Source organism: Lissotriton helveticus, chromosome 2_1 (assembly GCF_964261635.1).
Source record: "Lissotriton helveticus chromosome 2_1, aLisHel1.1, whole genome shotgun sequence".
Taxonomy (NCBI): Eukaryota; Metazoa; Chordata; class Amphibia; order Caudata; family Salamandridae; genus Lissotriton; species Lissotriton helveticus.
This window is the reverse complement of record NC_136059.1, coordinates 112,838,293-112,850,368: the sequence shown is the minus strand read 5'-3', so window position 1 is coordinate 112,850,368 and position 12,076 is coordinate 112,838,293. Positions and strand designations below refer to the sequence as shown.

General features: G+C 47.8%; 1 non-coding gene across 1 annotated transcript; it reads right to left on the bottom strand.

The window, feature by feature from the left end:
- Positions 1–5,586: 5,586 nt before the first annotated feature.
- On the bottom strand, positions 5,587–5,711 carry LOC144820608 (U4atac minor spliceosomal RNA). The gene has a single exon (XR_013607886.1). It is a non-coding gene; the product is annotated as a U4atac minor spliceosomal RNA (small nuclear RNA).
- Between the last annotated feature and the right edge of the window lie 6,365 nt (positions 5,712–12,076).

The window sequence follows — 12,076 nt, the reverse complement described above, 5'->3', positions numbered from 1 at the left end:
CTGGGTCCCGGATTGCCGTGAAGGCGCCTCCCCCATTCAGCCAGATGGCAGAACCTGCAATGGCGGCGCCTCCGTGGCGAAATGGATCGGTCAACTGGAAAACTATTTAGTGGCTAACAGAGAAATGGACAATGCTGTAAAGCGCTCTACAATGTTGTTGATAGGTGGTGATGAACTATAAGACTTATTCCAGGATCTCCCGGACACAGGAGAAGGCAATGACTATGAGAAGGCTGTGAGGGCACTTGAACGGCATTTTGGCCCACAGGTCAATCCAGATTTTGAACATTTCAAACTACGCCAGGTGAAACAGAGGGAGGAGGAGTCAATTGACATGTTCTTTGCATGCCTGAGGAACGCGGCAAGTTCCTGTGTGGGGATTGACCGGTTGTTCGAGACCAGGGCCCAGCTGATAGTGGGGTGTAAGTCCTTGGAACTGCACAAGATGATACTGTGACAGCCGGGAATATCCCTGGATGACATCCTAATCCTTCAGAGATCACAAGAGCTGGATGATGATAGGGCATGAGAGGTGGAGTCAGTACTGGTGAGATGACCTGCCAATCTACAACCGATCTATCCGAGCCCCATCAAGGAGGAACGAGTGGAGGTCATCAGGAAGACATACAGCCGGGGGCGGCAATGGCAGCGGTGCTGGTGATCTCCAAGGAAAGCAAGGATGCAGGAACTGTGGGCTGGTGAACCATTCCCAGAGAGAGCGCCCCGCCCAAGGAAAGCAGTGTCTACGATGCATCAAATTTGGACATTTTGCAAAGATGTGTCAGAGTGTAGCCAGAACAGGGGCTGGCGGCAATAGAGGACCGAAGCCACAGCAAAGCGCGAAGGCAGTACAAGATGTGGAAGAACTGGACAGCAGGTGCCAAAATATGCACATCACCGAGGAAGAGGAGGACCACAAAGTCTTTGTGGTATCAAACATTCGAGGAGTCAGCACGAAAAGACCACCACCCTTGTGTCAGATTTGGATTGGGGCCAACAGTGTCCAAGCGCTCATTGACACGGGACGTCAGTGAATATTCTAGATGCTGCACAGTATGAGAAACTTGTGCCCAAGCCCCAATTCCTACCTACAAAGGCCAAAATCTTCACCTACGGCGGCGATGTTCCCTTTCCTCTCCAAGGAGTGATAGAGGTAGAAGTCCCACACAGGAACAGGTCGACATACACCCGGTTCTACGACAACTGTGACCGAGCAGGATCGCTTTTGAGTTGCCACTCTGCTAAAGATTTGGGGCTTGTGATGTTTGCCAGGCATATCCATCAGTCGCAGGCGGAAATGGTGCTGGCGGAATTTCCCAGTTATTCCGTGGTCTGGGCTGTATGAAGGGAGTAGAAGTGCAACTCCACAGCGATGACACCATCAAGCCGGTGGCCCTACGGCTTCGTTGAGTGCCTTTTCATCTCCGTCCTCTGGTGGAGGCCGAGCTGGAGCTCCTGGAAAAGGATGGATCGATAGAGAAGGTGGCGGGGCCCACTCCCTGGGTTTCGCCTTTGGTAATCGCACCAAAGCCCAAACAACCGGAAGCAATCTGTCACTGTGTGGATGTGAGGCTGCCTAACAAAGCAATCTGGAGTGAGCGCGCATCACACCCACCATTGATGAGATTGTGGCTGACATCAACAGGGTGCAGTGGTTCTCGGAGGTAGACCTTAATTCAACACATGTGGGTCTCCGCCGGTTCAAACGCCTCAATTTTGGGGTCTCCTCTGCAGTGGAGGTGTTTCAGGATGCCGTGAGGAAAGCACTGTCGGGACTGGTGGGCGTGCTAAATGTCAGCGATGACATTCTAATTTTCTCCAACTCCTTGGAAGAATACCACGTTCGGCTAAGAGCAACACCGAGGAGGTTGGTGGAGCAGGGGTTGACCTTACTTAGAGCCTAATGTGAATTCTATGCCAACAAAGCTGAATTCTTCAGCTATAGGTTCTCTGCGAAGGGATTGCAAGGGGATCGGGCAAAGGTGGAAGCCATCTGGCCGCCATTCCCCAGACCCAATCAGAAGTCCGAAATTTCTTAGGGATGGCGAACTACTGTGGCAGATTCATACCCCACCTTGTCACACTCTTGAGGCCCCTCCGGAATCTTACAAAGAAAGACGTCCCTTGGCAATGGTCCAGTGAGGAGGCCAGAGCCTTCAACGAGATCAAAATTGTGCATCTGCAAGGAGCTACAGTGCCATATTTCAATCCAGGGCAGGCAACGGAATTCGTGGTTAACGCCAGTCCAGTGGGGCTGGGTGCTGTACTCTTCCAGAGGGACCAACGAGAGGAATGGGTGGTCATTGCCTATGCAAGTCGGGCACTGAGTGCAGTAGAGACCAGATAAGCTCAGATTGAGCGGGAGGTGTTGGCGATTTGTGGGGCATGCCAACATTTTGACATTTATCTGTGTGGCCACACCTTCACCGTCGTCACAGATCACAAGCCATTGGTACCTTTGTTCACGGGCACTGCACGCAATGGTCCGCCCAGGATAGAGAGATGGGCGCTACAAATCCAACACTACAAATTTGAAGTTGTGTATCGTCCAGGGGTCAACAACTCAATGGATTATTTGTCACGACATCCTTTGGCTATCGGTCCCAGGACAAAAGGTGAGGTCGACAAAGGCACAGAGGCATTTGTGAAGCAAATCTCTGAGGCAGCGTGCCCGCGAGCACTGTCGGTGGAGGAAATCCAAGGAGCTACAAAGGAAGATGGGTACCTGCAAGCAGTCAGGCAGACGCTGCACAACAATCAGTGGAAGCTGTTCTTTCAAGGGTCCAGTGGCCTGACGGAAGAAGAGAGAGAGTACCGTATGGGACTGTGGAGATGTCGCAAGGAACAGAGCGAAGGGTGCGAAGGAGTAATTCTAAAAGGCACCCATCTGGTGATACCTGCCAAGCCCTGGAGAAGAACGGTGGACCTGACCCACCAAGGTCACCAAGGGATCGAGAAAATAAAAGCTTGTCTGAGATCAAAGGTATGGTTCCCTGGTGTAGATCGCATGGTGAAAGAAAAGGTCTGTGGTTGCCACGCCTGCCTGATAACTGGGGCTGGTGTCGCCTGTCATCACCGAGCCACACGCCATGGGGCAATGTGAGTATGGATTTTGGAAGCTTTCCGGACGGGAGGCATACCGTGGTCATAGTGGACAGTCATTCAAAATTCCCAGTAGTAGAAGTGGTAACATCAACAGTGTTCGACAGCATCAAACCAGTGATGGAAAAAACATTTGCACTCCTTGGGATGCCGGAGGAGATCCGCAAGGATAATAGGCTGCCTTTTCAGGGGCAGACGTTCAAGGAATATCTGAATCAACACAGCATCCGACACCGCCTAGTGACACCCCAATGGCCTCAAGCCAACGGGGATGTTGAGAGATTCATGAGGACTCTGAACAAAACATTAAGGATTGGAATGGACCAGGCAGAGGACCTGGAAGGATGCTTACATCGGTTCCTACAGGCCTATCGCCAGACTCCACACTGTACCACCCGTTGCTCCCCCAGTGACCTACTCATGAAGCGTGCCGTGAGAGACGTGCTCCCTGCCAGTGACAGATGTCCCCAGCGGGTTTGCATCTGGTGCAAACCCAGGCTCAGCGACAACAGAACAATGACAAGGCCAGTCAGCGAAGGAGAGCCAGACCATTGGAAATATACATGCGTGACTACGTGGTTGCCAAAGATAGACATCTCGGGTCCAAGTTTCGGACACCTTATGAGCGAGAACTGTGGGAGGTGGTCCAGGTAAAAGGATCCATGGTCACTGCGAGAAGAGCCACTCACCAAATAGTGCGGAATGCTTCCTGGTTCAAGAAACCTAGCATACCAGCTGTGGTCACGGAGGAGCAGGAGGCCGGAAGCTCGGATGGAGTTGGGCGTCAGCCTCTAGAAGCAACGGAGGTTCCGGAGACAACACCCATGGTGGAATTCGAGGAAAACCCTGATGACCCAGGCCTGTGCGTACCCGAAGAAAACAGCACCAGAGCTGAAGAAACCTGCACTCCCAGAGGAGGTCAGCGGTACCGGCTGAGAGATAACCCACAGCCCAGCACTCGACTCGGAGACAATCTGTGTTAAACCACCTCCCACGAACTGTGAGCGGCATCATTGAGCTTACTGAATTTTCTTCAGGGTTACTATGGGGTATATCAACAAGGCGGCGATAATAAATTATCTCTGCTTTTACGTCCGTTTTCGGCCGAAAAGTGGCGATAATTTTATCGCTATATCTGCAAGGTCACGCTACCGCGTGAATCCTTGCTTTAGCGCCCTTTCCCGTAACGCCCACCTTTGCAACTCTAATGAGATGCAAAGTGGGCGTTCCAGCTCAAATTAACTGGAGAAATGTCGCTAACCGACATTTCTCCAATTATCAATGGGCACGCTAACAAGCATAGCGATAAGAAAAGTAGCGCTAACCTTGGTTATCGCTACTTTCCTTACACCTGCTTTTAGTTTGTCTTAGCCATGATATCCAATGGAAGGTGGATATCATGTCTGAGTCTGACCTGCCCTATCAGCAATCTATCGCCAAACGTTGTGCGATTATCGCTGTATTTCCAGCGATAAACGCACAGTTGGCAGCTTGCGCCTGGAAATCTATCGCTTTTGAGATAAGCGTTGCTAATAGCACGCTATCTCAGTGATAAAATTCGGCGAATAAGTGTGCTTAGCGATAATTATCGCCGGTTGTTGCTGATATGCCCCTATGTTAGTTCATGTTTTTTGATTTGTTATTTTAGTTTATTGTTTAAACATTCCTGGGTTAGATGGGTTGTAGTGAGCCACCCGACCACCACACTAGAATGTTGCACCGCCAACTTCCTGGGTTGTGCTCGGGCCGGGAGTATAAATAAAGGGCGACGTCAGCGCTCGTGGCTGACGGAGCGGACCAAGATATTGAGTGGTCATGTGTCATTTACTGTGCCCAGCAAGTGTTAGGCCCTCCTTAGTCATTACCCCCATTAGCTTGTGGCTGAAGGTGCGTAGTGTGTCATTTACTGTGCCCAGCAAGTGTTAGGCCCTCCTTAGTCTTTACCCCATTAGCTTGTGGCTGATGGTGCGTAGTGTGTCATTTACTATGCCCAGCAAGTGTTAGGCCCTCCCTAGTCTTTACCCACATTAGACGTTCCCCGTGCCCCATTACCTGTTACCGGGGTCCCTGGTGTGCCCCATCACACCGTGAATTACAAGCATTAAAAATGAAATAGATCTCGCCTTTGGTTAAGTTAAAGCCATTTGCGTTGCTATACAATACCATTAGCAAAGCAAATGGCTTTAACTTAATCAAAGGTGAGACCTATTGCATTTTCAATGCTTGTTTTTTATTGCAATAGAAATGGAAGGCTCTCAAACACTTCCTCAGATGTTCGAGGACACGAGTTCAAATAGCAATTCACCTTATTCTCTTTCGAGGATATAGTAAAATGGGTACAGCTGTTTCAATTGCCTCAATCTTTAGCCACTGACACAAATTGTGTCAATCACCTCAACTTCGGCCACTGGCAAAATGGTACGATCGCCGATAGACAATTATAATAGTTGATTTCTTATTTGTTGAACGATTAGTAGAACAAAGAGTTCCAAAAATTGCACCTTTCTAAAGCTATCGCAATAGTGGCGCGTACGTGCTGTTAAAGTGTTAGCAGTGCTGTCCTCACCATACGTTCATTGAACAGCAGCGCAACCCAAAACAAGGATGGTTACTAAATTTGTGCTAGCGCATCGCTGATGACCAGTAAAGCACCTCCTTTTGTTACGGTGACTTGAAATTTTAATAATGATGGAAACGAACGTTTCGCTTTGTGAAAAAGTATTACAGGAAGGTGAGCTTATTGAGTCGACAGTCGTATCCCCTCCCCATTGTAATACAGACCCATCATGCATTGCGCCCCATCTCGTGTTGATTTGCATATTACCAGAGGACATGCTGCAGTCTCGCGTTTGGTTAAAATGTATTTAAAATGGCATTAACATGCACTCGTTTCAAAAGTCTGTGTCCCGCGTATTCTCGTTGAATTACAATCCAAGTAATTGTTGAATAAACACTTAAAGCACGATCGATCGTCAAACTATGATAGTGCGAGGCTACAATTTGTGTCGATTATCAGAGCATGCTGCAAAAAGTCGAACATAATTTGAGTACATCGGATTCATTAGAATATTTAGTAATGCCTGTAGTGCTTAAAGAAAATTATAAGAAGAAATCCTATGCAAATATTTCGCAAAAGATCGTGAGGAACGTGGCGGCGTTGTAAAGATCGATCGTGAAGCCTCGCGATTGGGCTGTTAACAAAACCTAAAGTAATCTCTGAACGGATGTAAATTAAACAGAAGGACAAATTTCACGCATGGTAATTATGAGTTATTTTTTTCTTAGGAATGTTACGTTTAGTTGTGTACAGAGAACGCAATGTGGAAAACGTATGCAGACCGGTGTGCATTTCTCTATCATTAAAAACTCTAACGATGTAATGAAACGAAATTAAGACTAGTATGGCGTATAGTGGAAAGGATTGTGGGTATGCATATATCGCACAAAGTAGTGGTTGGGTACCCGTACGTCAACATTGCTTTTCCTGGACGCTCTTCAATAACCTTTCCCTGGTCCCACTTCCGGTTCCACCAGCACTCCCACTTCCGGCTCAACATCATTTCCTCCAGTGCTGCTCCGGTTGTACTCGGTCAGCCGTTTAAAGGGAGCGTTCATCCATGCCAGAGGGGTATTTATTTATTTATGCGTTTTTATATAGCGCGGACTTTACCTGAAGGTGTCAGAGCGCTTTACAATAGGAACTGAACTGATACATGAGAACTTTACAAGTGAACAAAATACAAAAGCAAACGCTAAGTTACATGAGGCAAAAGTGACAATCGTGAGCAAACAAAATACAAGAGGTACCAAACGGTGCATTGCAGGAGGAAAAAGTGACGTGTGCAGGGTACAAAAGCGTCAATAAATGGAGGACACAAACACAAGAACAAACGTTACTTAGGTTACAAAAGAGTACCAAACACAGGAACAAGGATAATACTGCAACAAATGGCAAACACTCCAACCACAAGAACACACTGGGAAGGCACGTCCATAGTCATGGAGAATAGACATTTTCTATACTAAAAGGTCTTCCTTCAGATAATAGAGAGGGCATGAATTAACTTTGGAAGTGTCTTTGAAGGAGGAGAACTTTGAGGTCAGTTTTGAAGGCCTGGGAGGAGGTGGTGGTCCGGAGCTGAGGCGGAAGTGAGTTCCAGATTCTCACTGCGTTGCCTGAAAAGGATTGGGCCATCGATCTTTCCTTCTTGAAAGTGGGAGGTTCAAGCAGTAGATTTTCCGCATTTCGTGATGGTCTAGAGCCTCCAGAGAGTTTCAGTTTATTCGCCAGGTAGCATGGAGAGGAGGAGTGCAAGGCTTTGTGGGTGATGCAGGCAGTCTTATAGATAGATCTTGCCACGATAGGAAGCCAGCGGAGGGTGGATAACATGGGTGTGATGTGGTCGCTTCTTTTGGCCCCATAAATGAAACGAGCTGCTGAATGGAGAACAGACTTAAGGGGGGACAGGTAGGATTTGGGGAGGCCAGTAAGAAGAGAATTGCAGTAGTCCAGTCTGGAGAGGACCAGCGATTGGACCAGGGTTTTAAGGTCATGCTCCGGGAAGAAGCGACGAATCCCCAAAGAAGGCGCAGTTGGTATCGAGCAGACTTTGCAATTGAATTAATGTGGGACAATAGATTGAGTTTTGTGTCGAGTATGACACCAAGGGATTTTGCGCTGTCGACAATGATGGGTTTATTGTTCAGTAGATTCATCTTTTTTGGAGGGATTCAGAATCAGTTGATGTTATGTTATGTTATGTTATAGGTATTTATTTTGCGCACAGCTGCTCCAGCAAAGGAGCGTCCTGGCGCCACCGACAAGGTGAAGCACAACACAACAAGCAGCCGGAAACAGAAAAGAGCTAAACAAGAATGCTAAAACAGAAATGTTTTAATAGCTTTCCGAAAAAGCATAAGATCCTCCAACAGACGAATTTCCACCGGGAGGGCGTTCCAAATAGTTGCGGCTTTGACACAGAAAGAGCGTCCACCAACACGACAAAGCCTGAAACGTGGGACCACGGCAAGAGCCTGGCCAGCGGAACACAAAGCACGAGTTGGAACATAGAGGGACAAAAAGTTAGACAGGATCTGAGGCCCTATGCCCTTCAGAATTTTAAAAGTCAAACAGAGGACCTTAAAATCAATTCTCTTCCTCACAGGTAGCCAGTGCAAAGAGCGAAGGACATTGGAGACAGAACAAAATCTGGGCAGACCGACTATCGCTCTTGCTGCGGCGTTTTGTACCCGCTGCAAGCGAGACATCTCTGCCTGATTAGCTCCCACCAGGAGAGAGCTGGCATAATCCAGGCGTGAGATAACCGTAGCCTGAATCACCAGCTGCCTAGTTGGGGCATCAAAAAATCTAAGCACGGGTCTTAAGCCTCGAAGAACGCCAAAACAACACGCTGCTGTTTTCTTAGTATGGCCGACAAACGTAAGGCCAGCATCCAGCCAGACTCCCAGGTTTCTTAGTTCCAGAACCGAAGTCGGAACTGGACCCAATTCTGAGGGCCACCACCTGTCGCCCCAAAGCTCCACTCTCTTCCCGACAATCATAATCTCTGTCTTAGTGGCATTAAGCTGGAGGCAATTAGCCGTCAGCCAGTTGGCCACCGCCTTCAGTCCTTTCTGAAACCTGGGGGCATCTTGTTCCGCATCCCCCCTGAGAGTAACCGCCAGCTGAGTGTCATCGGCATATGAGACCAGGGTCAGGCCCCACTGCCTAGCGACCTCAGCCAGCGGTCTCACGTACAGGTTGAATAACGTGGGGCTCAGCGAGGTTCCCTGCGGAACCCCCATGGCCAGAGGATGATATTTGGACTTGAAGGGAGGAATAGCCACACAGAATGAGCGATTGTCAAGGAAGGAGTGGAACCACCGTAAAGCCTGTCCCCCAACACCAATCTCCTTTAGCCGATGTAACAGGATGCTATGGGAGACAGTGTCGAAGGCGGCGCTGAGATCTAATAGTATCAGCGCCGCCGTCTGACCAGCATCCAGCACCATTCGTAGGTGCTCTACCATGGCCAGAAGAGCCGTCTCCGTGCTGTGCCCAGCACGGAAGCCGTTCTGCGTGGGGTCTAGGGCTTTAGTTTGGGCCAGATGTTCTGACAGGGCCAGGTTAACATGGGCCTCCGCAATCTTTGCCGGCCAGGGTAAGAGCGATATGGGGCGATAGCTTTCAGGTTTCGAAGGGTCCAGTGCAGGCTTCTTAATGATTGGAGAAACCACCGCCTGCTTCCATCTGGTTGGAACCACCCCTGATTCCAATGAAAGATTAACTAGGGTACAAACTGCAGAGCGCCCCAGAAAAGACTGTTCTCTGAAAAGAGCCGATCTGACTAGATCCGACGGGGAGCCCGATTTAATCTGCGAGGCAAGTTTATTAAACCCCTCCAGAAGCAGTGGGGGGAAGGAGTGCAGGATAGAAAGGCTTTGGACCCCTTCTCGAACTTCCAGAACGGGCCCCAAACTGGGGAAGGCCCGGTAAATAGCCTGGACCTTCTCCAGAAAAAAGTCAGCCAAGGCCTCGCAATGGGAATTGGACCCCACTGCCATAGAGGCAGTCCTTTTCGCCAAGAGATCTTTAACGGCCTTAAAAATGGTCTTGGACGGGTTCGGGCTATTGCGGAACTCCAAGGCATAAAATGCCGCACGAGCTCTACAGATAGCACGATGGTAAGTCCTGACGGAGGCAACATAAGCAGCTTTCAAATCAGCCCCATACGTCTTCCGCCACGCTCGCTCCGCCCGTCTACAAGCCCCCTTCAGTGCACGCAACGCACTATCATACCAGGGGCTCGACTGTCGAACACTCACTTTACTAGGCACAATGGGAATCAGGGAATCCAGTGCCCTAGAGATCCACGCGCAAAACTGGTCATAACCTGTTTCCACATTATTCAGTGGGCCCAGCGGCTCTTCCGCTAGAAGCTGATGCAGATCGTCCAACTTAAGCTTATTCCAGCGCCGCCTGGGCACCCTTCTAACCAATGGAGTAGGAGGGATCTCAGGTAAGGTGAATCGACAGGTCACCAAAAAATGATCTGTCCAGTCTAAAGGGGAGATGGCCATAACCCTAACGTCGCCCAAGTTGGTATAGAGGGGGTCCAAAATATGGCCTCCTACGTGGGTGGGTTGAGATACCTGTTGGGAGAGCTGCAGAGCCTCTAAGTCAGCTAAAATACTGCTCACCGTCGGGTTGGTCTGAGTATCGAAATGCAGGTTCAGATCACCCAAGATGGAAAAGTTAGCACAACCCAAAATTAGTGTACTAACAGCATCTGGGAAAGCATTTCTAAACACTACATCGCTACCTGGTGGACGGTAGACAACCATCCCCGAGAGCGTAAATTGAGGGCTGATTAAGATCTTAAAAGAGGCGCTTTCGCAGCCAGCGATGTTCAGGCCACTCCACTTACAATTGAAACAAGACCTAACTATGAGGGCTATGCCACCACCTCTCGTAGGTCGATTCAATGTGTACATAGAGTACTCAGGGGGACAGGCCAAGTTGATGATAGCCGCGTCCGCATCCTGAAGCCATGTTTCAGTAATGGCAAAAACATCCGGCGACTCATCCTCAATGAGGTCATATATGGCTTGATATACAAGATGTAGGTAACAGGCAAATGGGCGCTCTGCATATAATTTTGGCTAAGTTAAATTCTTGGTTTACTCTTTTTGCTACTAGGCAGAATAGGAAGGTTACCTAACTCCCTAGCAAAATCTCCTGGTTCCAGGAAATCAATAGAACAAAAGTTTCCTGCCGAGCAAAAATTATATATAAAGTGATTTTGTATATTACACTTTCATAAATTTAGATTTCAAAGTTCAAATATTGTCCATTAGTCAGTGAGACACTCGAATCCTAATACAAGATGATCCTTGTTTATTCTCAACTTAGAGTCACACGATGCAATATATCAGTCGTCAAATTCACAATAGTCTTAATATTCAGATCAATCTTGTGAATAGAACATCCAAATTAAATTCACACAATGTAGATTCTTTATCAGCCAATTCTCAATAATCTTATGAATGGATCAGCCAACACGTGTTTCGTTGTAACAACAACTTCATCAGGGCTGCAATCCAAAAAAACCAAAGTATAAACTGAAAGCATAACTGCAAACCTCTAACGTTATATGAGAAAAATTAATATTATTCATTCTAACACCTCCTAAGTGAGAGTAAAGCACAAAGTTCCCAATGCATCAGTGTATATAAAATAAATCTGATGTGGATCCCAGTGTCAAATAACAGTGCACATCATAGACATTTGGGTCTGTCGCCTTTAACACGAGTCCCTATATTACAATTCTAGGAGTTTTATTAGAGAAATTAATCACTCAGCCATTAAGATATCTGAAATGGTATGAGGAAACCTTTCACTCCGTCCTGACTATCATCGCCAATCAGAAACGATATGTCTTCAAATCACTTCAATTATTTGCCATTCTTACATAAGATGGCCGCTCCTAACATCAATATGTGGTTTTAACAGAACCCTTATATGTTTACACAATATGGCCGCCGTCTGAACTGTCGTGTATTCCTATAGGTTCTGAATCAATCCCCCTATTCCAGACCCTGTTCTAGTTAAACTAACTATCAAGTTAACTAACAGTCAGCCCATGAGGCAAGACAAGCCCCCATGATGCAGATACCGTTATCTGACGCAGGCACACTACGGCACAGGAACGTGTTATCTGATTAGGTCATAGCGCTTAAGATCTAATTAGACAAGCGACATTCCTCCAGCCCCTGATAAGGCATACGACGTTCTCATAACAAATCAAACCTATGACAACCTGGAAAACCCGTGCGGCCATTGTTTTGATTTCACAGAGAACTTTAGTAAAAGAATGTGCTAACGAGCAAGTCGTATGACATCTTTATTGACGTATCTATGTCCATCCTTACGTCAATCTCGGCACCTTTAAGGTATAAATATTGCCGATCTTGC